Source organism: Bombus bifarius, unplaced genomic scaffold (genome assembly GCF_011952205.1).
Source record: "Bombus bifarius isolate JDL3187 unplaced genomic scaffold, Bbif_JDL3187 scf7180000008000, whole genome shotgun sequence".
NCBI lineage: Eukaryota > Metazoa > Arthropoda > Insecta > Hymenoptera > Apidae > Bombus > Bombus bifarius.
In genome coordinates this window covers 1,217,396-1,245,308 of record NW_022884379.1, presented here as the reverse complement: position 1 = coordinate 1,245,308, position 27,913 = coordinate 1,217,396, and the positions used below count along the sequence as shown (strand labels likewise).

General features: G+C 38.9%; 1 protein-coding gene across 1 annotated transcript in view; it reads left to right on the top strand.

Moving 5' to 3' along the window:
• The first annotated feature begins 1,018 nt into the window (after nucleotides 1-1,018).
• The window catches only part of LOC117206268, a 53,485-nt gene continuing 26,590 nt past the window's right edge, over nucleotides 1,019-27,913 (top strand). The window contains exon 1 of the mRNA XM_033445439.1: nucleotides 1,019-1,239. The gene's annotated coding sequence lies outside the window, so the exon portion shown is untranslated. The remainder of the gene's footprint in view (nucleotides 1,240-27,913) is intronic.

Genomic DNA, 27,913 nt, shown 5'->3' with positions numbered 1-27,913 from the left:
ATTACTTTAGCTTATCCTATGAAACGGAAATAACGAAATTCTTTTTCGTAGCTTTTATCGTTAATTTGAAATGACAATTATAAGCTGGAAAAATTAGAAGTCGCGCGTTATTTATAAAAGCTGCGTTAAAAAGCTAGGCTGCGACGTAGTAGCATATGGATTCATAACTGGCACAGGTGTTTCCGTAATTACGATCGTGTTCACAGAATACATCGTGACATGTCGGCGAACTTCATAAGCCGACATTGCAAGCTTCGTTGCGATAGAATCGCAGTGTGTGCCATAGTTGGTAAATCGATGTACACACGCAGCTCGCGTCTCTGTTTATTCTTCGCTCATCCATCTCTTTTCTCTTCTCTAATCCACCGTTTTTTCACCATTTTCTTTTTGTTTCCCTTGCATTTTGCTATCCACTGTGCTACCTTCCTTTCTACGTTCCCTGTACTCTGTCATTTTGCGTCCCTTGCAACCACTTGAAAAAACATCCCCCTTCAGTGTCCATTCTTTTACATTATTTTCCTCCTTATCAAATTTTATCGCAATATTTTCCCTTATTTCTCTTGAAATTTATCCTTTCTAGTCCTCCGACCTGTCTTCGAAGTTCTATCTATCTTCCTCTACCGAATCGTATCCGCAAAACAATATCTCGTCCTTCCAGTTGCTCGTTTCACTTTCTTCCTCTTCTTCCTCAAATTCTCTTCCACATTCTTCCATTTCATTCATTTCTTCGCCTACACGCATACACACGTACATCAATCGTGCGCAACACCTTGTACCACCTTATACCATCTTTCTCCAGCGGGACTTCTTTGCTTTATCGCACAATCCACTATTCCTAACCCCTCTACCCGTCGATCGCGGTTTCATTCTCGCCCTTCCACCCTTTCCCGTCTATCCAACGTTTCCCACATTCCCTTCTCCCTTCTTCTAACCCTTCCTCGCTGTACATCCTCAACCCCTGTACGCCGCCACCCCCACCAAATGAACGAGAGCGCCGGCCCGAAAGCCTCGGTTGAGTCAAGCTCCGGCACGGTTCAGGCGAGTTCAGTCGCGCCATTCGGCCGTGGTGTTCACGTGCCATCGCAAGCTTGCAATACGTCTGTCGTTTCGTCGTCCATAAGAGCGGAAAAACATACCTAAAGAGGGAAGGGAAACGGAGAACGAGAAAGAGAGGGAGTGAGGCAAGTGGATCGCACGCGTTCGATGTTCCCGCTCGGAGAGGCCTGCCACGATCGCAAGGTAGATCCTTAGATCGTAAGCTCGTTAGATGGTTTGTTTTGACGGCCGGTCCCGCGTGCTCGTGCTAGTGCGATGTGTCTGATCCGTTTTTTTTATAAAGACTTCTTTTTATTTTATGATCACGTTCGGTTCTTGTTTGACATGCGACCTGTTCTTGGTGCTTTTGTAATAGAAATTCGATTATCGAGCAGTTGGATTAATTTTAATTAGTCTGCTTTTTTAATTTGTGTTACCAGTGAGTCGACGAGGGACCCGTTTACTAGGGACCAATTTAATTAGATTCATACGGGCTCGATGAAAGAGCGTAGATTGCGATCTGTCGTAGTTTTGGAGGGAAATTGATTTCCGACCCGCGCGAATGAATCGCGTTTCGAATCACCGACGACCGTTCTTTCCTCTCTCTCTACCTCCTTTCGTGGAATCAATTAAAAATCATTTATACGAGGCGGCCGGCACGGTTGCTAATTGACCCGTGAATTTTGTTGATTCCACGTCGATTTGAATCGACGTTTTGCCAGCTGATGTCGCGATCCATGACGAATTTTTCTATTGGGAACAAATCGATCGAAAAGCCGTTTGCCGATATCTGGAACGATATTAGATTTGCAAAATTCCCATTGAAGGTTGTCAGTTCGATAATTCGCCGGAAATGAGAGGAGAGCTTCTACTTGATTTTCCGTATTTTCAAATATTTCATTTATTTTATTTGAAACGTTTGAGGTATTTTAATTAACTTTTAGAGTATAATTAGCATAGATCGCTCGAATCTTGTTAATATTTCATCCGCGCTTCAGGCAATTTTTCTTTCAAATCCCCCCACGTCCGACGACCGTTCTTTTTTGTATCTTTTATAAGCGCAAATTGTGCTTTTCCACACGAGTGCTTTGTATCTCGCGGAAATAGATTTAAATATTCATAATTTAGAATGTTGAATTTCCTCTTGGCCTCGTTTCGCAAGCCGAGTGCCAGAAGGTACGTGTTACCACGATTCCCGCCATTTTGTATAAGTCTAATTAATCCTTGAGAGGATACGGGGAAACTTGAATTAATATCGTGCGACTCGATGCACGACCACAAGACGAAAGGGAGGGAGGGAGAGAGGGAGAGAGAGAGACAGACAGAGACAGGGGGAGGGAGGGAGGGAGGGAGGGGAGAGAGGGAGAGAGAGAGAGAGAGAGAGCAAATTTCGCGAACGAGAAGCTGCCGTCCAAGTGGAAGAAACTTTCCCCGCCAGACCAGACGACATAACTTCCCGCTTTTGAGGCTTCCTTAATTTGCGCTCCGCGTCATTTGAAACCAGTCAGCCGTCGTTTCTACTGAAAACCATAACTGTTCGAAAATGTTTTCAAGTGCTTCGATTCATTCTTCGACCACGCTTTGTCTTTAGATTATTTAATTATTGGTTTTCTACGAACCAGATGACAAGGAGATCGAGGAATTCGTATACGAATAGTTTTAGGCAGATCGGGAAACTTTAAGATATTACGAGATGCAAAAATTCTTGGGAAAGTTCAGGAGCCTTGGACTTTTAGCCTTTGAGAGTTCCGAATTTCTTTCGGCAAGCCTTCGTGTATTTTATCTTCTACTGATTGGCCGAATGAAGGGAAAATAGAGAAAAGGGGCTAAAAATAGCGATAGAAGATTGGATTGTGTGTGAAATTTCTAGAAGAAACAAGCAAAGTGCGCGGAGAAGTATACGGCTGTGAAAATAAACTAATAATAATTAGTTTACTAAACTTTTAGAAATTTTAAATATATGGTTTATGACAGATTGTTTCACAGCTTACATACTGGAATTACATTCATAAAAAAGATTCCAAAGAATGATCAAAATTCGCCAAAGGTTGTTGATTGATTTATTGAACTAACTCGTTAATTTCTAACTACTTCGCGATTTATTACCTTATGATTTATTCTTATAACTAGTTCGCTATATTTTTACTTTCAAATTTATACCGTTTTATATTTTTATGACAAGCGTTTCATATCCTTTTCACATCAAAACTGAAACATTTAAGATTCCACGCTTACACGAAAATTCTAAACTAACTTGCCCTGCTAAAACTCAAAATTATCCGCGTCTACGCACTGATAAAGAGTCACCGCAGCGAATTCAATTCGCGTCTAACACAACACGAGACATCCGAAGCACCCCGTCGAGGGTCGCAAACGCGGGGCGTGGTTCAGCCACGCGGATACGTGCCGGATTAATTCGTCGGGACTGATTAATGAAAAAAAGAAGAAATAAAAAAAAATCGTAGCCGGGAACGTGTGTCGAACGCGGGCCGCGGATTTTGAAACGGATAGAAAAAAGCGAAGTGGCAATCGAACGGACGGGGCCAGAGAACTGCGGCTAAAAAGCGATATCGTAATTAATCACGTCGCTTGGAGCCGGCTCGAGACATGCTGGATAGGTTGGAAAAACAGGGTGGAACAGGATGCGCGTGTTGCCTCTGGGGGATGATCAGTGGAAGAGAGCAATTTCTAGCGTGCACTCACCCTCTCAGCTGTTTCATTTCGTTTCTTCGTGCACTCGCGCGTCGTCTGTTCCGCGTTTTCGTTGCACAAGTTAGTTAGGCTCGATTCTAGTCCGCCCCGATCCCGCTCCCCCCGTGCTTCATCGGGAACAATTTCAATTTCGTCCGGAAGCCCGCGACGATCACCAACTGCATCGCGCAGTGTTCGAAAGCGGCTGTCTGTTCGGGGGAAAACTGTAATTTTGGTCGTGTTCTATTATCGAATTCTCTTTTTTAAATCTCGAAATTTCCAAAGATCCCCAATTAGGATATTGTTATATGCCTTACAGATTTTGTAGAGGAAGATGCATACTTGAATTTTGCAATGAGAGGATTAGAAAAATTTGATGACAGTTTCGACTACGTGCATTCAGGAATGATAAATTTTTAACGCGTTTAATTTGCTGTTTTAAGTAAAACTGTATGGATCGACGCGGATAATTTTGAGATTTATGCTTTCGGTTTCTATAAAAAGTCAAGTGCTACATTTCGTAACCTTCTTTGTAGTTTAATCTCGAAGTGGGTATTGTCGATACATTTGTTATTTAATTGTTCCAGTGACTTTATTATATCATATCTGCGGGCTATCTATGAACTATACGCAATGTCTCGTAAGAAAGGGATTCTACGTGAAAAAATAAATATAATAACTGAAATAGTTAATACTTGAACAGTATCCCATAACTTTTTCATGGTCTGACAGCTGTTTCAGTCGACGAGAACGCTGAACCGCACTCGGCACTTTTTTTAAGCGATAGAAAGCCTTGTTCTACGTCGCGCTGCTGATGGATTTATTTCCCTTCGTTCTGTTTTGGAAACCGATTTCTGGTTATTAGTTTCTACCTTTGTTGCGCGGTTTACGTAGACGGATTGACGAGCGAACATCGACGGGTCCCCGGGGCGGGTGAAATTTACAGAAACGCGTTTGTTTCTTCTTTTGTTCCGTCGGTTAAAAAATAGCGACATGTATTGTCGGGGATATGTTGCGAATTGCAGAAATTGTTTGCCAGTGAAATTTTTTACACTTTTAATTGCTATTTTGCGAACGGTGTCGAGATTCGTCTCGAAAGGGATTTACATTTGATTGAAATCGGACGCATTATGCGTTCGTAATACGCCGAAAAAATGCAGATTTCAACGAATGGTCGAAAGGGAAAAGAAATGAAATCGAACGGGGTTAATCGCTGTACAGCGATAAAATCAAGAGTTCCAAGAGACGAGCGAAAAGAAGAAAAAATTGTTATTTCTTTTATATCATATGCGCGCATATGTTATTTACATTACTACGTAGTTTTAATGGCTTTTATCATAATCTTCACGGATGACAGCCAGTTATAATCTGAAAGGGATGTACGTGTATTAATACGTTCCATCGAAGTTGCCTTATTGTGTGTGTTTCGTCAGAAAATTATTTACTTTCGATACATCGAGACAAAAATATAAAATTGTAATTTCATCTACATATTGACATTTATATTACCATTTATAAGTATACGAATGCTTTGATTGATTTCTAACAACACTATGTGAATTTTACATAGGCGCCTACATTAATGGCGAATTAATGACTAGAATCACCAGACTATTAATCTAAATTACCTACTACTCTAAAGACATGGCAATAATGTACTTTGCCATAGGAAGCAACCTTTTGATATCTTCGATGTTTTAACGTTGCGATAAATGATAATTTTAAAATTGTGGAAAGGCCGTAGAAATCCAATGGTAAGAAAATTTGGTACAGAAATAAAAAAATCAACGGAAGGCGGTGTCGATCGGTTTAGCTTCCAAAAGACTAAATTCATTTTTACACCTAATAAATTCCAGATGGAATAAAGTACACCGATGCATTGGAGTTCTTTGAATTGTACGGCACTGTCCCGGGAATACGTAAATTGGTCAATATCGATTGACGATCTCCGGATTGCCCTGGATCTTCGATTTTCCGCAACCAGTGACCTGGAAATTCGCGCATCGGAATTTCCATAGATCGTGAAATATATGAAATATTTTCACGGCATAGTGTGTTTTCCTCGGCTTAATTCTACTCTCTTGGGGATTTTACCGTGCCGGTTATATTTTTCCGTGAGGTAAACTTTCGAATGCATTAAGCGCGGCTTGTCCAATGAAATACGATGGGAACTGGATAGGCTGATGCTGGAGGGACGCGTAATGAAAAGGAATATCTGCTTTCGTGCGCGCGATTTACTCTATTTTGGGTCTAACGTAGTCTAACTCGGATTTCACCTACTTTAAATTGAAAATAAAAAGAATGAAACGAGATTTAATATAACGATATTTACCGGGATAATTTAAAGTAGATACTAAGCTTTGTAGCACGTACATAGCTAAACTAGATATGATCTAGATAGAGTGGCTTTGTGAAAGTATAAAAATTTTCATGTTTAATTTCGATTAAGTAGTGTTTGTATAAATATGAACTTAGTTATCTTAGACGTGGTAGTTAAATTGGACTTGGTTTAAAATAATTTTATGAAAATATAACAATTAAGATGTTTAATTAAGATGTTTAATTAAGTGACATTCGCGTAGATATGAATTTAATCAGTCTGGAGCTCTGGTTTATAATCTGTGGAATTGTGACCTCTATGGGGATCGTTAAGTATTTTTTTAAGGGTTGCTGCCTTTGTCCTTTTTATTCTGTAATACATATTTTTCAAGTATTTTCTTCACCTTATCAACAATTTTTTTTTTATATGGAGCAAAAGGAGATCGCAAAGTTATTTGACTATTATAAAACGGAGTCGCTGTTCAAGAGAAATTTCTTAAATTTCAAGCAATCGTAGTTTGAAAAGTGGAAAATTAATATTTGCAGGAAATAGAATCGATTTGGAAAATTGCAAATATTCCCAATTCATTTTATTTTCAACATAAAAAAATCAATTTCGTTCCGTTTGAAATATCTTTAAAGCGAAAACAAACGAGCGACGAAGAAGGAAGTAGCTTAAACGACGATATTCGTGGAATGCAACGGGAAAATTTTAAGTATACCGTGAAGAATCTTGAACGAAATTCACTTATCGTTCTATGCTTCACGTTCGTGCGCATCAAATGTAAGATGTTTCGTTTCTTCTGGAAAATTGACATTGGCATGGAATTCTGAATCGCGATTGAATAGCGTTGGTCGAGTTATCACGAGCAGATTGATCAGATTCGATTGAAATCTCGCTCTCCGTTTCTTTTTTATTCTTGAATTGAGAGTTCTGAAATCAAATGAATAATTGAAAATTCTTCCTGTATTCGTTTTAAGTTTTTTAATCTCGACGTATATAAACAGATATTTTTTTAAGATTCACCGAGGTATAAATTGTTACGTATGGTATTTCATACGTATGTTACGATTTAACAGAGTAGGATATGAATATTTGTAATAATTTAGTCCAACGTAGAAGCAATTCGCGACGAAGGAAACTGCCAAGAAGAAGGACAACAATTTCCAGACATCTTTAACAACACTCGAGACGAACCTAAGATGTCTTTCACAACACTGAAGTTTATCCAAAGAAAAGCTCTTACTTTTTCTTCTTCTTCTTTGATTCCTATCGGACAGACGCCTTACGAAGTTCTTTGTAGATATAGTCATCTTACAAATATAATTGAACTCTGTTAATCTTTACATTTTTGCAAGCATTTTACATTTTTTCTTAAGGGTAAATGCAGAAAATAAAATGCACATATTGTTGCGATTGTTATGTCGATTTGTCTTTGTCGGTGTTTCTTTGGAAAATCAAGTATAGTTTCGATTTGTTTATTCAATTCGCCTTTGATATCGGATTTGCTTTGATCTCAATTTTCACATGATTCAAGCTAAAGGAAGGCTTGAGACTGTGAAACTGTTAGCGATATCGGGGATATTAAAATTGACGTGTAAACGATGTCTAAATAGAAATTAATACACTCTTGTTCTGTGACAACGTATGATGCACAGGCTCGACACGATTCTGTCAGTGGAAATGAAGCTTAATAGTCACGTTGCATTCACATCTCCGTGTTTACGTCACGTCGATGCCACGTGTTTGCCGTTGTGTAAAGCAAAGGGACAGCTTACAAGGAACGTTTGGACAACGATCGATCCGTCGAATTTTGGTTTGATTTCTCTGGATTTACGCTTTCTTGGTCCTTAGCAACGTTTGTTCAAAAACTTCAATTTATTTGAAAAGACCGATATTTTGCTTCTAAGTTCTGAAGAATAAAGTCATTGCAATTTGATTTAACCGTAATTTTCTGATTAAGGATATGCATAGATAAATATATTTGCTAAAAATAAACAATTGTTCGGATAGTAACAATTGAACGGTAATGTATGTGCACGTTGTGTTAGTATTATGTTATCACATATAAATAAAGCAGGAAAACGCATTCAATTCGCTATTCAATGATTCCTCGCATCAACGCGACGTTTTCAGAAGTTCAATCATTATCGTATTCATATCGCAGCAACGCTCGCAAACTATACACATAAAAGCTTTGTTATTTTCCCTTGCATTATGTATTTTTTCCTATACATTTTACTTTCGTTTCTTCAGCTACAAGTTTCATATTTCGATGATCGTTGATTCTGATATTAAACCGAAATATCGGAAGGCTAAGAAAAATTCCAAGACATTTCACTCGTAAAATAATGGTGCACATAAATAGGGCGTAATAAATCGAAATGTTAGAACAAAACGATGATTGGGAGGAGACGAAATCATTGGAAATTGAGGAAAACCGGATTGGTCGAACTGCGGGAGACTGTTCGATTCTTGAAAATTTCATCGCACGTCGTAGTCACGTAAGTCGTTCGGAATTTAATTATCAGAGAGCCGAGCGGGCAGTAAAGTTACATTCGAAAGTTTTCACCGACGTCGTCTACCTTCTGGCTGGCCTAGTTCGATACACGTGTCAAAGTAAATGCGGCCCTTTCGACTGCCTGTCTAATTAGGCGGCCTTTTTAGCCAGGCGTTTGATTAAGTAGCAAATTGCCGGGCGTGCGTGAAAGGAAATTAGGAACAGCGCGCAGAACAAAAGAGGAGGGAGGGGAACAGTGGAATTAGATAAAAAGCAACGCGGGATGGAATAAACTGTGCTTTTGGAAATTTTGGGACGCTTTTGTACCACGAATGTGGAATGATCTTTGGCTACTTTGTGATTAAATAACTCTATATCCAGAGAATATCACAATAGAGAATATCTTTGATATCACGGAAAATCCTATGGAATCTAGTTTGCGTTTCATATGGATCAAAGCTCGTTGGATAATTAATTTTTATAAAACAGGATTATTTACCTTGAAATTTCCACGATCTTTGCCTTTTGCCTGATAATTTTAAATGTCACCGTACGTAATGGAATTTTCTATAAAAACTTGAAAGCATATATTCCTTGTATCCGATAAAAAAAAAACTTGCCGACAAAGAAATAATCATTTTCTCAATCGCTTATTTTCAATACCTTCAATATGGTTATACGTTGTTCCAAGATGGAAATTTATCATTGTCAGAACTTTCAGGATGATCTGATACAATAAAATATCTATTGTAAAAGTTATTCTCGAACGTAATCCCATTGGGAAATTGTCAAAAGACCGATAAATTACCTAAACAACACGTATCGGATTAAAGTGGAACAAGAAAACACGTTCGACTTGGAACGAATAATATGCATAAATATTTTCGAAGCAAACAGAGAGACGCGTACGTAAGATAAAAGGGCAAGGACGGACGCATAAAAAAGACAGAATGAAGGCTCATAAAGCAGCGGGTGGTCCTTTTAAGTGAATTGGATTCGATCTGCCGGAGCGGCTCGAACACTGTATCGTTCGCCTGACGTATGGGGGTGGCTCGTAGGTGTCGGGATGGAATTTTAATTAATGCATCTACGCGAACGATATCTTAGGGACGCCTTCGCCCTTGCTTCCGCGTCTCTACCATTCTATTCGGGGTATTAAGGGAACTCTGGCTCGCTTAATTATTTATTCAAGCCTTTGCCGTTTCTGTCTCTCTTTTTTGTAACGTTCCTTTACTTTTTTTTTTACTGTATCTTTCGTCACGATTGAATAAAGCCGATACTTCTGTTTGTACCGTTCGTTTTGTTCGCTTGCTGTTAAATTTTCCCCTTTTGTCAAGTTGAAAATTAAGATTTGAATAACGTTCGCTTTTGTCCATTTTGAGGAGCGTTGTATATGGTAATGTTCAAGAATGTTTGGACGCGTCGATGAATGGTGGAAATGGATGGAGAAGTGTCGATTGTAATTGATAGATTGAAACGAATGAAAGGTATCGTATACTGTATGTCGGGCATAGCACGACATTAATAAAGGACAATGAATTTTCGTATTGATCGAGAGTGAAAAATTCTTATACGTAACGATTGTACGTATCTTTCGCTCGCAATTTATTATATTGCATCTCTGTTTCGATGACAATCTATCGGTGAAATAATCATTCGAAAGTTTATATTTTACAACTATTCCCAACATATTCAAATATAGATTTATTTGACACTGATCGTTTTCTCACACTTTGGAGATGATACAATAAAAATCCCTACATAAATGATAATTCTTTGTACTGAAAGTTTTCGAATGAGACAAAGGAAGCTTTCATCCTTGAAACGAATGTTCCATCGTTTAATCGACACGCACGTTCACAACCGAATATTTTACAATCAGTTTATCTTCCACATCTCCTGTATTCGAGATGCAAAACTCATTGCACCTTGAATTGATACCGCTCAATTCAGCATTCTGTCCCGTCGATACGTTAATTACTGCGGCTGTCCCAGTTATTAAAAGAGAAAGAAGCATGGAAATAAAGAAGACAGGAAGCTCTTATTTATTTATCTTTTCGGGAAACACAAAGTAGGTCGTGGAAGTGGCTCGGTGGTAGCTACTAATTACCCCACGCTTCGTGCATTCATGGAGACCGAGAGAGGAAGGTGGAATGCGAGGGAAATAAGGGATAGAGAACGTCGTGCTTCTGAATAAATCCCAGGAATATAGCGCGAAAGACGCAGCATGAAAATCCGCAGGACAGGTGGCTGATTAAACCAAACGAACCGTTCGATCGTTTCTGTCTACCAGAAACCGTCTCTCTATGTTTATCTGTTTTAAAGCCGGATTCCACGTTCCATTTAACTTTTCAGGTTTCGTATTTTCTGAACGATGGGACACGGTGAATTTCTTGCTTGATCGGCAATTATTCTTGATAAGTAATGGCTAGAACGAATCGACGATCGTTTTCGGTTGGTTGTGTTAGATTCTGGATCGCCAATGATGAAAATGTTTGGAGATTTAGAAAATTTCTTACTCCATGAAAATTTGTCCTTCGTGAATCGTTTTATACTACGTATTATAGAATTGAATTATACCTAGCGCATAGTTTACATATAGCGGTAGTAAACCTGCCTCGTTTAAGCGTAGTTATGTCTCAGCTTAGAATGAATTAAGACGACGAAACGCGAGAGAAAGGCCGAGAAATACGGAGAGAGGTAACACAAGGTGATTAATAAAGTGAAACGATACGCTATCCTCGTTCATAAAGTTTTAATAGCCGCAATTTATAAACCGTCTACTCGCACCAACAACTCTGATAATAATTTCATACAGTTGGGACTATCTTATAATTAAAAACTTGGTGGGAACGTTCGGAGATATCGGTTCTCTTTACGCGGCCATCTACCTAACCATTCTTCGACTATAAAAGAAACGCTCGCAACTCGTAGCTCTCTCTCTCTTTCTCTAGGTCCTTTTGTCCAAAACTGTGCACCGGTTCGCTACCAAGGCCGTGGCTATCTCTCGTCGTCGAGTTATTTGCGCGAGGTTGAATTCACTTGGTGCCGCGAAATGCACTTTGAAATATCGGCCAAAAATGTGAAGGGAAAAGAGAACGACCGTGAGAAACGGAAGCGTGTGCTCAAAATTCGAGGATTGAGTTCGCTGCTACGAAAGCGCGAGTAGCATTTGTATTGCTTCGCCGATTTTCAGCTGTACACGATTGAAATTTCTTTTCGTACGATCGATATTGAAGCTCAAACGATAATTCACGGGATACTCGGCTTAAGCACTTAACTCCGCTTTGAAGAAATTAATTCCGCTGCACTCTTTGAGTCTATTTTCTATCTTCTGTTTATCTGTAAATTTCTCTGACCCTCGAATTTTTATATCTCAATTATATCAAGAATACGTAATTGAGAGTGAATATACTAAGTTTTTACGAAAATAAGCGGTTAGTCTCGGGTTTGGTTCCTTGCAAGATTAAAATTTGTAAGTTCTTGCAAATTCACGAATAATTTAACAGCTTGGATGTAAATGTAACTTTGAAAGCTCAAAATTGAACTGAAAGCTTTGTTTTCGTAGACAGACTAAAAAAGGATTTGATCCTGAAAGCTTAAATTCAAACCGAAAGGTCGGTGTTCGTAAGAAGCTTAGATAAATATGTAACCTTGAGAGATCAAATTGAAAGCACTGTTTTCGCGACAAGTTTAAAATATTTAACAGTGGAGATTCAAGATCGAATCAAAGGTCTTTTCTCCGGACAGGTTAACAAGATTTGTTTCTGGGGAAGCCGAAGATTAAACCGAAGGTACCCTTTTCCGTTCGAGTAAAACTACATGACAAGTTAAAAGCTCAATCTAAATCCGAAACTTCCTTTTCTACGAAAAAATAAATTCCATGTTTCGAAAATTGAAGACTCTAAAATCAAATCGGAAGATCTGCTTTTTTAGATTAAGAAATGACTAACGTTGAAAGCCGGAGGAAATATAAAACATTTCGTCGAAATAGTTGCGAGAAGTTGAAAGAAATGTTTCTTAAAAGCTTTATGGTCTGAGGTGGCTGACTAAAGGCTAAAACGTTGCAACGTCTAGCATCCCAAGCTATGAAGATCTCGTTTTACGAAAGTTGTATATCGAGGAAATATTGGTAACCTGAGACTCGCATTTACTAGCATAAGGTATCGTCGCTTAACGGACGTTCCATCAAATTCACCAAACAAAGAGACGGTGCTCGGATGAAATGTTGCAGAAAGCGTTGCAGTTCCTATCGCTCTTCGTCCCCTCCATCCATTCGCAAATTTCTTTTTCCCCGAGAACAGAGAACAACCAGAAAATAGAGAAACCGTGCGCGTATCCAGTTCGGTTACGAAGATAACGGCACATGGGAAATCACGACTATTGTCCGCGCACAATAAAGACAATACGCGGACGCGACGTCTGGGTGGGTTGCTAACATCCAGGGGACTCGAAGTGTGTCAGATATCCGTTGAAGAACGCGGTTACGTGTGCATAAAACGGGTGCGCGTTTGCCACGGTTAAGGTTGTAAAACGCTGTGATTTTACGACCCATTAAATATGGAAACGGCGCAGAAAAACTTCCGAAAGGAAACTGTTTCTTCTGCCAATTTTCTGTCGGAGATCGTTAGGAGGTGAAGATCTTGATGTTACCACTCATCGTTATATTTCTGCAAGTTTCTATAAAATAGAGATGTTTTCTCTTTACTTGGAGATTGACGTCGCGCTAGTAGCAAGGTTATTAGTATACTGTGGATGTTTGGGTAAATTAATTTTTTTTTTTGCTAAAGTAATTATAGAAATCGGAGCCAATCAGAGATTTAGAAAATTTCATTTATTTCAAGACCAAGTAATATAAATTCATTCGAACTAATTGAAGTTGAGAATTGGACCAAATAGCACAAAAGATTCGGCTTGTATGAACGTAATCTTGAATTCAAATTACTCGACTAATTTCAGCCTTGGTACGTGTGATAATTTTCTGCCTTTTATCCCAGAACCGCGCTTTCTAAACGTGTATCTGCAAGCAGGAACGTGCATTAGCGACGATATGCTTGCAAGACACGTTCAAAAGGAGTAACATCAGGAACGTGTTAGCAGCAAACACAACACATTCATTTTGCACGTATCAGGCTCGGCGAAACTACGTTACACCGTGGTGTTTCAAAGCATTTCCAGAATCGTTTTTTTGTTTTCTAACTTCATTGAAAATTAACAGATTGTTGGAGTTTATGCAATAACTAACGCCTATGCCTGGCATTTTTTAATTTTTATGAAATATCGTTTTCGATCCATTCTTCCATGGAGTCAACGGAACATCCTTTGGCACCGTCAATATTATTTTCACTTTCCATATCAAAATTCATTTTATTCGTCTAATATTCACGTTATCCGAACTAGAATTATATTCTACAAAAACTATCATCTTTTGGATGATTGGTATCGTCGCGCGGGCTATCGGACAAGACATTTGCGTAAAATTTACCGAGAACTGGTTCTTACATGAGTGACAAAATGGAGATGAAGACGCGGGAGGAAGAAGGAACGATGACAAAAGAGGAGAAGCAGCTGATTATGGTGACGACTGGAAGGAAGGGGATTAATGCGAGGAACGAGCTGGAGAAGTCTCTCCAAGTGGTTTCGAACGAGTTGCCCTGGCTAATCACGTCCTTGCGGATTTTGTTCTTTCGCTTGGCCAAAAACTCGCTGGGCCAAAGTTCTCGAGCTCGTTAGAGGTACAGCTCCTCGAGAAAACTCTGAACAGTCACAAGCTTGGAAATAAGTTATCGCGAGAGAAGTAGAGAAAACGTTCTCGAGCCAAGAAATCAGGAGAACAAAATGATAATAGAGTCCTCCCGAGGACCTGCAGCCCTCATAATCGCCATTAATACTGCTCCTAATCGGCAATCCTTGGTCGATTTGCAATTCTCGAAGCACGCTTGTTATCTCGTCTCGATTAAATCACAAACGGCCAACATTCCCCTTTTCCTTGGCTCGCTTGTTTTTCTGTTTCTACGGCACTTTTAATTGCTACGAGACCGCGAAAATGCTGAGAATGGTACTTCTGATGAGAAAAATAACGAGGTTCCGTTGATTGCTTTTTTTCGCAGGCGGTGAACTCGGGTCTTAGATGTCGGGATTAATGTTTGGTGTGCAGTGATTGAATCGGGAGTTCCTTTATTGCAAACTTCGTCATTCCTTTGTTACACGACAGTTTGTAAGTTTGTTTGGTGTAGAACTCGCGCGTGGTTATCGTACAAATGTTTGCGCTGTGTTGTAGCGCGTAAAAGTCTTGTGCTATCGGTAATAGAGAAGCTCGTTAATCATAAATAACGATATTTCGTTAATGGTATTTCGTTCGTAATTTTTCCTACTTCATAAATGTTTTAAAGTTAAATGCTATACAAACCACATACAAACCTGTAGAACGATTTAAATTGAAAAGAAAGAGAATCGTAAAAAGGTAAATGAATTCTTCGCAAATTATACTTTTAATCATCATTTTGTCATTAGTTCATATTATGTATTGTTAATATGTATGTATTGAACAAAGCGTCGATTCGTGAACTGCAGTGTTTTGTACGTGGTAGTGTAGGGTAACAGTTTCACGAGACAAATTCCACACAGATGATAACCGATATTCCAATACTGAACTTTTCAAGCATCGACAAATAAAAGAGCGACGATAAAATTTCAAAGCTTCGCGACAGATGTCTATAAAACGACAATAAAGATCAACGATAATCATCGACACTGGACAACTTTTACAATTTCTCTTTATCGCAAACAGTCAATGCGTTTACGGAACGTTCGAAAAAAGGCCAAACAAACACGGAACATATGCTTCCGTGCTGGTGTTTAAACGAAATTAGAGAGGATCGTGGAAAAGAAGAACGATAATGGATTTAACTACGACCAGGAAACAGCTCTTAGCTGCAACTAAACAAATTTTCCTTGCTTGTGAACAAATTTTCGATACCCGCGCACGGCGTCTACTAGCAATTATAATCGCTTTCTTTTTTTAATGAAATCTTTTTTAACAAAATTTATTAAGTGAATGTCATTTCGGTGCGGCAGTTTCGTTGAAAGCGTTTCAATTATGATTTGAGGCCGTGTTTCGCTTCAACGAAGTTATTTACTCTCGCGTTCTGCACTTTACTTGTAATTGCTCCTATATCTTGTCACACTTTTTTAATTATTTTACATCCCACTGGACATGACAAAAAAGAAAGATATAATTAATTATTCGGCTTTTATTCGGTAATTCGTTGTCGTCGATATTTGCGTTTCGACAGATTCGAACCTTCTGGTCGATCCATAAACTCGCGGTAGAAATACGCGAACTGCTGCTTGGTAAGTTCCTGAAAGCCTTTTTAATTATCCTCCTCCCCGGCCAGTGTTATATTTTAATAAAATCGCGCTGCTTTTTCCTACATTTTATTCGCAGCTCTCGGCCACTTTCCATTGCCGCTTTATTCAGAGAAAGAAACGTAAAACTGTTATTGACGTTATAACATCCGGCTGTTCGTTTCGATACATCCGCTCATTTGTATTATCATCATTTGCCGTCGTTTCTTTCACGAACCCATTGTCGTGATTCTCGTTATTAGGAGAAACGTTCGAGCAAATGAATAAAAACGTAACAACCATCGATATTAATCATTTGATGTCTTTCGTTAAGCGATATATGTTACTCGTAATTAATTAAAATTAGTACAATATAGCGAAAACGAAAAACAATATCGTTATTATTACAATTAATAATTTTATCATTACCAGAGACATTTGCGCGTTTTTGATAAGAAACAATTTGATACCAGTGATTTTCATTGATTTGGTAATTCCAGAGTTGAATGGGAAGAAAATTAATCTACAAAATTATTTCAATGAATTCTCTTTTCTTTGAAACATGTCGTTAAGTACCAATACCAGAAGTCGATCTGGCAAGCAAAATTAATTTCGAACCTCGAAGATGTACTTGCGCCAGGAAAATCGTTTATCCCCGAGTATATCCGGCGAGTACAGTCGTGTGCGATTTATAATTAATTCGTGGCGTAGACGAGCGTATGAGGCCACTTTTCGTCGCCTGTGCGTGACAGAATGTGACTACTTGCGACGAAGACTCGGCGAATTCGGCGGAACTAGTTTTTGACGGGTGCAATCGCACCCACGCTGGCCGGGTCACGCGAATTATTCAAAAACGGGCCAGCGGGGAAGCCAGGTCAGCGGCCAGCTCGCTTCCTAATTCGTCGACCGTCGCACCGGAGCCTGCATCCGGCGAACTTGTAGCGAAATCGTTTTAACAAGGTCATGTGGATGCTTCATGGATAGAATAGCTATGGAATTGTCGCACGACGTAAAATTACTTGTTCAGTAGTGTTGGACTAGGCTAAGGAAAATCGATAGTAAAATTTAACCCCTAAATATATGATATGTTCAAATATATTCAAAGATTTTGAAATTGGTAACTTATGGGTCAGGAGGATAATAGAAAAGTGATTCCAAAATTTTGTTATTTGGAAGGAGAAACTCTGATGTATAACGTAAAAGAATACGTTTTATACCTTAATCTCCTCAGAAACGAATTTATGAGAGTTGGAAAAGGATTATTACCTTAAATTTTTCTGAAAGACGTAATTACGCATACATATGTAGCCATTGTCTATTAATTATTCTTTGAAGGAACATTTATTCATAATAATGTTCATTGTATCTTTTTGTGGAATTATGCGTAAATTAAAAAAAAAATTAAAGATGCTTGTACGTATAGAGTATACAGTATTCCTTTGGTACTAACAAAAACGGGATAAAATAGAATATCGAAACCTACTCGACATGAAAGAACAGTAAAGGATTGAGATCGTAATGTATAATAGGTACTTGAGAGAAATAGCATGGACATCTAAGAAATTAAATCTAGCAACTTCTTTTTTATCCTCGGTGAATTATTTATCTGAAAATATTTGTTTTCAGTTTATAATATTTTTGATATAAGTACAAAGTTCTCAGTTATCCAAGTCAATATTTTTTGTTCTACAGAACGCACTTCTTTTTTCCAAGTTAAGCAAAGTTTACTTTTGCTCTTTCCACTTTTATCGTTTTATTATAACCAACGTCCTACGGGTTAGCCAACTTGATCCACACGGTTACATACAGTTTATAAAGTCCTCTGAGTAAACGCGATAAGAAAAATGATGTATGTTGGCGAGAAGTGGTGAAAATTTTATGGGAAACGGGCTGGCGTGAACGACTCGGCGTTGACAAACGCTGACCGGAGCAGGGGTTCAGCTGTTGTTCTACATGATTAAAATCGTCTACATCGGTTGCTGGGAAATTTCATCTCAACGTGCACTTGATTGTGTTTAAATGGCTAATTAATCGCAGTTAAACGTCGTTCAAGGTGAGAAAATCCTTCTGAAGAATCCTCGTGCAAATACTGACGGTGTTATTTTTTATATGACGGCCTTATATACAGACGGTGTTATAGCTTACAATGAAAACGAGGCGTCATATAAGAAAAGGATCGAATACGTAGTATAAAAAGTCGCGATAAAATGTCAACACGCGCGATGTGACAGGTAATAGCGACGAACAAAGGATTTATGATCATGCCATTTTATTTTATACATATTTCCTTTTTTTTTTTTTTTAATCATTCTTAACATTTAACAAATAATTACTTTCGTTATGTCCACGAGAATGAAGTTCTAGTTAATCATAATTCAGTCTCGATATTTTCGTTTCAACCTTTTTTTTCATCGTTTCAATCCACGTAGTAACGCGGCTTTTATTATCCTGAACAAACACAACGAGATGACAAAGGTTAGAATGCGAAATGAGCGTAGCCTATGTTCCGAAATTTTATTCAAATAGGCTCTTTCCGAACGTCCCATGCTGAGATTTAATATTTTATCAAACTCGGTGGCGTAGCGGAAATCCCCATGAATGCAGTTAAAAGATTGGCTTGCCCGCACCAACGAAACACGCAACCGGCAATCAGAGAAATCAATTTATAGAAAACATGCACTGTGTACGTGTACAGTTTGCAAAATTTCAATCTTCCCCTTTCGCCCAACATCGCAATATGTCGTACCTCTTATCAGCTCTTTTAAGCTCGCTATTTTCCCATTTTCCTCTCTTGTTCTCAAAAAACCAGCCAACTACGCGCGTTATCGACATCTCAAACCAAATAACACCCGAAATACTCTTTTGATAAATTTCTCTTGCAGCAGCTCATAAAAATATTCCCTAGCACTTTTACACACTTTTCACGAATATATTATTGCGTTATACGGAAAAATGCTGTTGATCTTGAAATTGAGGAATTATTCCTCTCGCTATTACTTATGCTCCACAAAATAACGTAACTGTTACATATTTAAGTATTCTGTTTCTCGTGATTTAATCTGTACACAATTTCAAATTAGTTTCAGATTTTATCGATCGCGTTCATGACATGAAATTTCAAAATGTTTAGTATAAAATACACATGTACATAACATTTTTAACGACAAGTTGTGAAATACTTTCGTGCGTTACTATACCTTTTTCTCCAAAATTTCTCTCTTCTTCGACCCGAATCATAGCCAGAATGTTGGTTGCGCTTTCTATCAGCGGACTGGCGATATTTCTAATTAATTTGTGAGCGATCGGACCGAGGACTGTTCGTTTTATTTGTCGTCGAGGCGGCACACTGGAAGGGTGGCTCAGTGACCTGGCTGTGACCTGGTTTTCGAACCCCCGGATCGACCTTCCGCCACCCACCTGCACCCAGTTCGCTGCCAGCGAACCGAATTTCTGGTTTCCGCCTCTCGTCATTTCCTTCGCTAAGTATATCGCTTCGTCGGCCTCTTTGCTAGCTACTGATGCGACATCGCCTGTTATTGTTGCTTCAGACGTTCGATTCCTTCTGTACTTTTTCTGTTCGTTCCTTCTATTGCGAAACTCTGAAGCGATTCGTATCCATTTATATATCGTATATCTACGGATTTACGTAGATTTAGTACTGACATAAGGGTTACATAGCGAAGATCCTTCTTTCTTTTTTTTCCAGATTAAAGTGGAGAAGATGGAGTGGAGTAGATGAGATCATTAGGAGTTTGTAGGTGTAAGCAGAGACGACTCGTAAAAGGTTTCCTTGCTTTTCGATAGAAGGTGGAGAGGCGGGATTGCGAGACGATAAGTTGTCGTTAACGAGTGTTCGAGGGTATAAGTAGTGCTTTTCTGATGAAGGTCGTTAGAGGGAAGTAGGTGTGGTTTTTAATTGGAGATGCTTCGGCAAAGATTCCTCGATATTCGGCTCGTAATTAAGACGAATGTATAAGAGTCTTACATGTTTGTCCTCGGTAACATATCTTGACTCTTGCAACGACCAAATTGCGGATACCAGACGTCTGTAATATCAAGTCATTCCATAAGTTGCTCTGCATTTTCGATTTTTAATATCAGATGATAATTGCTGTAACTTACAGTTAACAATTGGAAGAATTATAGATTAATGGAGACTCGATAAATATTAATGAATCGACAAGCGTACATATGTACATACGTATGTTAATACTACATTATTACATTGCATAAGATACGACTTAGTACATTTAGATATTTTACCGAGGACTAGGAAGAAAAATATTTTGCCTAAGTCGGTGTCGGTATAATTTGCGCATCTTCAAAGAACTTTCTATGAAATCCCGGTGGAATTGAGAGCTGAAAGGACCGAGGAGAACGCTGTACGTGATTTGCGTATTATGTATAAGTATTATGCGCAAAGTAGAGGCGTGTTATACTCTAAAAGAGGAAAAAAAGATGTCTGTGAAAGGACCGGAGAATATCACCGAACTTTTCTCATTCTCCTTCCAGCATAAAAAGTATTTAACGAGTCCGAGGATGGCGGCTTGTGAAAGGATCGGCATGGAAGTATAAGTCCTGCCAGTAAAATAATTTATTAATAACTACACATGAAATATTTTACACGAGGTTTTCCTTTCCTTTGTTAGCCTGTAAAACACATTAAAATCTAATTGGGATGATTTTTTCGGCTATTAACTCCAGGAAATCTACGGTATTACTTGCAAAAGCACAAAGAACAAAAATCAAAAAGAGAAAGTTCCTTTAGTCTTCAGAAGGCTTAATTAGCGAAGAAATCGATCCGCAAAGCGGAAGATCCGGATACGAATTCCAATTCCACGATAATCCAATCGGTCAATTCTTTCTCTCTTCTCTTCTGCAAAGAAGCGAACGACATTGAACACCGCTCGTATCCTCGCGTTTACACGACAAAATTTACTCTCCAAGAAGCAGACGTCCGATAATCGTTCTAGCAAAGAAGGAATTCCTTATTTACTGTTCGTCCCTTTTTTCATTTTTCCTTCATGAAGGTACGTGCTATTTGACTGAGAGAAGCATGGAAAATAAAAGCCACAGTTTAATGGGCCAACGATAATTTGTAACAAAAAGCTAGGCAGAATGGTGCGATTAAGCGACGAAAATGGTATTTGCGCGACGTTTTGTGCTATCATGTGGACGCGCATTGGACGAAAACGAAATTCGACACAGTCCTCCGAAACAAAAGCGAGCGGAACATTCGATTCGATGGTGAATGAAGCCAGCCACGGCTATGTCACATTGTAAACGACTGAAAAGCGGGATGGAGGGCCCGTTTCGACGGAAAGTTGCTGCTCGACGAGGAAGTTGGATAACGTAGTACGCTGAAAAGCATTCGAAAAACGCAGCGAACCGTTCGGCTCCTTGGCCAAGGAGCTCGTTCAAATTTTACGTTGTATCGACGTCGAGAGATTGAGCGGGATGTAGGTCATTCGGAAAGAACGAGGGTTATTGGCTTTACGCTATTATTATGTATTGTTATTGGCGTCGATATCGGTACCGCTCTGCGTTCTCCTTCCTAACCGTGCACGCTATTTCCACGCTAGTTGCGGTTTTCTTGTTATAGTTCTCTATGGTTTTTGAATTCCTCGATTTTTTTTTTAGATATCATCGATGAACGAATTCTCTGAGAATCGTTAACGCTACGTTATCTATCGGAGACGAAAATTTTGAAGGCATATCAAGCAATGGAGGAATTTGTGGAAACGAAATGCTTCGGATATAGCAGCTCATGCGTGTTAGAGAAAGAAATAAGAAGACAAAGAATGTAGAAAATTCCATAAATAAGTATAAATAAATTCTTCCAGTATTTAAAGTTCTTAGGATATTATGGTATTGGACATTAAGATCGTGTTTCGAACAATATTTAGAATTATAGGTGATAATGGCTACGCAAGTAGAATATATCCGCGTGTCATCAGTCAGTCGGAGTAATGCCGTAGAGAATAAGTCGAGCAAAGTAACTGCGTGTCCATTAGATAGCGTAGGAATCCCCAGTGTACGCCAGTGGATACGCCAGAAATTCATATTTGTAAACGAGTAAAACGGGATCGTACGTGACCAAGCAGATAGAATAGAATTATACGTCAGTTGACTGAATCGGATGGGATGATATATTTCTGAAGTAGTAGAACGGTAGCATAATATATGAAACGCTAAATAGAGTGTATCTGTACGAGTTGAATATCGGGATAAATCTGTGACAATCCGACAAACAGAATCTGCCCGTATATAATCAGAGTGCGATAAGACTATTCACGAGTGAACCGTACACTTCAATCTCGCAATTTCTTAGACAGAGAAACGGAGTCAAGGGTATTTTTACGAGTGTTTTCCGTTATCGAGATTACCCGTTCGACTCTGAAGCTATCGACTTAATATAATAGCTAGTTTCTTTGGTGATTTGAAAGCTCGAACGCGAAAGTTGGTTAGGTCTGCAGCCAAAGATATTATTGTGTGATTTGCGAGCTGGCGTCTGCCAGATCCGAGAGTTGCTTCGCGATGATTTAATTAAAATAGTTTCAGACGATCGATCGTACCTCGAAACAGACACTGATATTTTTGTTCGTATTGTTGCACAATGGCCACTCGAAGTGGAATTCGCCAACGTTTCTGTAACGATGAACGTCGTTTAAATAGCAAATTCGCGTACAAAACTATGGAGTTGATCGGTCGAGTGTCGTCCACGAGTTGAAATTCTCCAGACTATCGGCGAATTACGTCGGTAGAACTGGAATTAAGCGTCGCCATTACCAATAATAATATCGTGCTTTCTTTCTCGAAAACGCAAGCTTGAAATAAATTACGTAACGACGACAAACATTTCATAGCCACGTGTAGTCCTGCTTTTTTTTTTTTTTGGTCATTCGTTAACGTTTTTTCGCCGACCTGTAACAGCTCGCGATAAAACCTCCAACCCGGCGACTTCTTTCTCACGGTGACCGACAAAAGATAGAGAAGATAAAACCTCGAGCGTTATCTCGAGCCTGGCCATTTGTCGATGGAACGAGCAAAAAGCATTCGACTTTCCGACCCCCTTCCCACATTTTTCTAATCTTCGATCGCGCGAAAGCTTCATCTACAACCAGCTTGATAGAAACCCCAACAATTTTCCACATCGTGACTATTACTACGAACATCTCGGGAGTTTATGCTAGACGAAGCGAACGTTTCGTATTAATCTTACCGAATATTGCAGTCCGATGGTACACACTGATACGTATTGCTGTATAATTGTACACGGTCACACCTGATATCCCCGATATAAACTCTCTATTCCATGGATCGAAGCGAAATAACGACAGCCGGCGTAGTGACCAGGAGGCAAAGCCGTTCGTCGATATTTTCCGGTTTATTCGAAGCTAAAAGGAAAACAATCTCGAAATCGAGACACGTCAAATCGCGAGCGTGCTTCCGACTTTGCGCCTCCATTTTTCTCCTTTCGTTACGCTTTCGTTAAGGTCACGGCGAATTTAGGCCAGCCATTCCCTCTTTCCCCCTGTGATTTTACTTCCCGTGGTTTATCCGCACCGACCGAAAAGTATGTTTCGTTGTCGGCTCGACTAGCCGACGCGACATATCGACAGCCTGCTATCGAATCCTGCGATTGAAACGTGGAAAGTGCGGCCGCCAGATTTTTTTTACGCCGAGAGAAAATGGCTGTGAAACAATGGCGACAGGATCGGCCGCTTTATCGGGGACAGCTGTTGGGCACAGCGCTCGAAAATGATAAGAAGTTTTTGGTTTAACTTGGTGCGGTTGAAAATTAATGAATTTCATTTTCATTCTACCACTTTAATTATCATTATTTGTATAATATACATGCAATGTTTAAATATACATTAGAGATTGGTTTGACTTAGTTTTCAATAATAATGATATGATGTATCGTTATGCGTTAATAACAATTTTCTCAAAATAAAAACGACGCAGAAGCTAATTCGCCGAACTCGAAAATATCCATCGTCGAGCCGATTTCGCGCACGATTTCGCGGAAGATCCTCTTCCGGCAGATATAATTTTCTGATTGATAATCCGCATCACAGCGGAAAAGTAATCTCTGGCTCAAGATTAAATTTTCCGTGACGTCTTGCACGCGGTTCTGAGATGGCCACGAGCGTGGGTGTAATCTTCGGGAGAAACGATAAATGGCTGGCAGTTTTCTTCTGACAACGGCAGAGAAAATACAAGAATCTGATTCTCTTGGAGCTTCATCCGGTAGAAGGGAAGAGATATACGTGCCATTCCAGGTCGATTCGCGCGTCTCTGTGTCCCTCCTCTCTGTATTAAGAAGTTAATAAGAAGGATGTCATTGTCACTGAAGTTTCTTCTGACTTTTTCGACTTTATTGCGTTACGTATACAACCGTTCATAAATACAAAGACACTTACCAAGAGTGATTGCAACGTTATCAAGATCTTTAAGAATTATTATATTAATTCTGGCTAATTGTTACTTTAGATTTATTATTGAAGTGGATCCCATTTCAAGGAAAACTCCACATCTTTTCTGATGTTTAGTTTTCTTAGTCCTCGAAACCATTGAATATTGTTTAGCACTAAATCAATTTGAAGGACCTCTCAGCCTCATAGTTTTCTAGGAACATGCCTTGCACAGATGACGCAGCGGGGTACAGACAGGCCAGTTTTTCGTAATTGTGTAAATACCCATAGATCCATGGTTTCGAAGCTCTTTCGTAAAGTAACGCTGCGTAGCGTGTGGATCTGGACTAGCATACACATTGTACTTATACTTAAACTTGCTTAACTATATTTTCTATTATACATTCATCCACCTTAAATAGGTGGAGATAAAACCTTAACATTTATTAATCTGGATTAATTATTACGCTTCGTACATTCACACCATCTAATATTTACGAAAGAAAATGTACATCTCTTCATGTGTCGGGTAAAAAGCAGAGAGATAAGGAAAGAGCATTGGAGACGATGTTTCACTGCCTTTGTTGTTGAAAGAATAGATGAACGTTGGTTAATTCTGTAATACATTTTGTTAACCTTCAGGGAAATTCAACTTTATTTCTTATTCTTTTGTGTCGCCTCGACTCGTATAACCAATCGATAGATTCTTTCGCGTTCTTTCGACGTAATTGATCCATGTCCTGTTTCGACGACGTTTTCAAACGATTCCTCCTTGAAAGCTTGAGAATGAATATTAAATATCCTTTAGGTATTGATCTTGTAATCGAATAGGCTAAAGAAAGCTGGAATCCACAAATCTTGTATACTTTGAGCTTCCACGCTCGATGTAATTGACTGGTGCTTGCATAACCAATTGTCCTTGAAGATCTTCCTCCACGATGGAATCCGCCGATTCTTTGATTTTACAATTAAAAGGCATATTTTCATCGATAAGGCTTGATCGACGCAACTGCTATTGAACCGGTCCCTTTGTGTTGTCCGAGACAATCGTTTTCAAAGGCTTGTCGATACTCAATGCGTTTAAAAATGTGATATTCTGATCATAGAAACCAGTTAATATCTACCTAAAGACACAATAATTCTCAACTACACTGTGAAAGCAGGAGAAATACATATAAAATTGTATTCTCAAGGTTTTAGATAAAAAGACATAATTTTTCTATTTATGAAACATATTACGTAAAAATGAAATTTACTGAATATTTTCATAACGAAAATAAAATAGAATGGAATTTGATAAATAAAAGTAATTAAAAAATTGCCGCCGGACTTTTTTTTTATTGCTTACCAAAATAAATATGGCATGATTTTGTACAGATTTCTCCTAATATAAATAAAAATGTTTCGCATGGAAATTTTTTAGGGGCTGTTCCAAAGCTCCGAGTTTTAAGTGATCTTCGCCAGAAAGGAATTTCATGACGACAAAATAAGAAAGACACTCCATTTCTCCCCAAATCAACTTGATTCCCAAACTCAATCAAAACACTCCACTTCATCTTTCCCCAGTTCCCCTGCTGTACGTACTCTCTGAAAAAAGAGTTTTCGGGTACAGAAATTTGCCAACTCATGCAAATTCATGGAACGTTTGCCAATATACACGTTTCACTACACTTTTACTTCATTTATTTCCACCGACAACTTGTTCCTTCGTACGATCCCATGCTAATTCATTTATCCTTTTCACGAATATCTACATGATCGTTCTTTCTGTTCAATAAATTATCAAAGCCTTCTTGCACTAGATAAGCGAAATTCTACTTTTAATATTCTTTTTTTTTGTAAGATATCTACTAAGCCAACATAACTGTGTAATTTTCCAGACAATAGAAACTATGCACTTTTTATATTTCCTTAATATTCAAAAACTCTGATACGTTTCTTTCACACAATATATTTAAACATTTGCGTTCAAACCCTTCAGATATTCTTCCTTGTTAGACTAAGAATTTTTATAAAATTTTTACTTATTACAAATTTATATTTTTGCGAACACGACTAAAGAAATATAACTTAAACGAAGATTCGTTTTACTTATCAAAGATTATAATGATACCTTACTTAGGATACGTTATATATTTTTATACATTGTACGCGTTTTATCCATTCTTACATCTGTCTTACAAATTTGACACAAATCCGCAATCTATTCATTAACTTTATTCACATTATCTTTATTCTAAACCTTGACACGCTCGATCTCTTCTTTTACCCTAACTTAACGCATCCTTAGTCCATCCACGTACCTGTAATATTCAAACCCCGATCATATACAACAAATAATCGCCAAAAATTCCCCTTTCCTACGCTATGTAAAGTCCGTTTCCATATTTGTCGATACATTGGACACCCACGGGGCTCAATTCACGATACTGTTTCGCGTTTCCCGCGCGTCGAAAAATTCTAAATCGATTTCCCAGTGAGATGAGGGCGCGAGCTTCATTTCCTTGACTTCTCCTCCGAGGAAGTTCGACTAGGCGGATATCGGTGTCCGGTATTAAAGCGTAGGCGATCGTAATCCTTAATGATCGCGTGATATCGAAGCTACTAATTCAGCGAGAGTTAATTCTGTCGTTCTTCGTGAAACGAAACCGGCGCGTAGGTGTCTGCTAACGTTCTGTTGATTTTGTTGCTGCTGTACGTGCCCATAAGTGTGTGCACATACTTTCGTCGATATATCCTTTCGTTCTTTCCGCCTTTTTTTCCCCCAGGCTTATTCCCTTGTGCCAGCGAACGCCCCGAGCGGCTCCAAACGAAAGGTAAAGAAGCGAGTTTCCGTTTGCTCGTTACGAAATGCCCGAAATTAAGGAATGAAGAGAGCGGTTGTATTTTTAACGCGAGTGAATAGGATGCATTTCCAGCGAAGAGCATAACTGAATCTGAAATTCCAGATTTTGTGTAAATCATATTTTGTTGCCATTAATATTCAAGCATACGAAAATACACGTAATCTCAAAAGTTCAGTTATGGTTTTCGCTGTGAACGTCACAAACTTGCGTGGAGTGGCTCAGTTGCAGCTTCGAGTCTCGAAATCTCTCTGAAATTGAATCTCGTCGCTTTCAAACGTTTTCCAAGATTCATGGCAAGGGTTTTTAACGAATTGATAATGCTTGTATTTTTACGAGTGGATGGGTAGGACACGTTTAAGTGTCGCGAGCTTATGCGGCACAATATGAACGATGATATGACAAGTGGAAGCCTCGAGCCCCGAAACGTTTGTGAAATTGGATCTTGTCGCTTTGGAAGAATGTTTCTGAAGATTCGTGGCAATAGCGTTTAACGAATTAATTATTTTTATCCACAAGGTAGGGTGTGACGGTTTTCAGTGAATTTTTTCCCGTGCTTTTTACATTAAGCTATTACTCGTTGACATGTTCGAGCGGTTGCTAATTACATCGTGCCTCTCGCGCATTTCACGCCCGTCTGGATCGCGTTGAAAGCGTTTACGAGGAAAATTTTTACAAGGCGGGGCGGCCGTTTAAAACTAATGACCCTAGAGGTGTGAAACGTTTTTCGTCGCGGGAAAGGCTGAGATCCCGCGGAAGT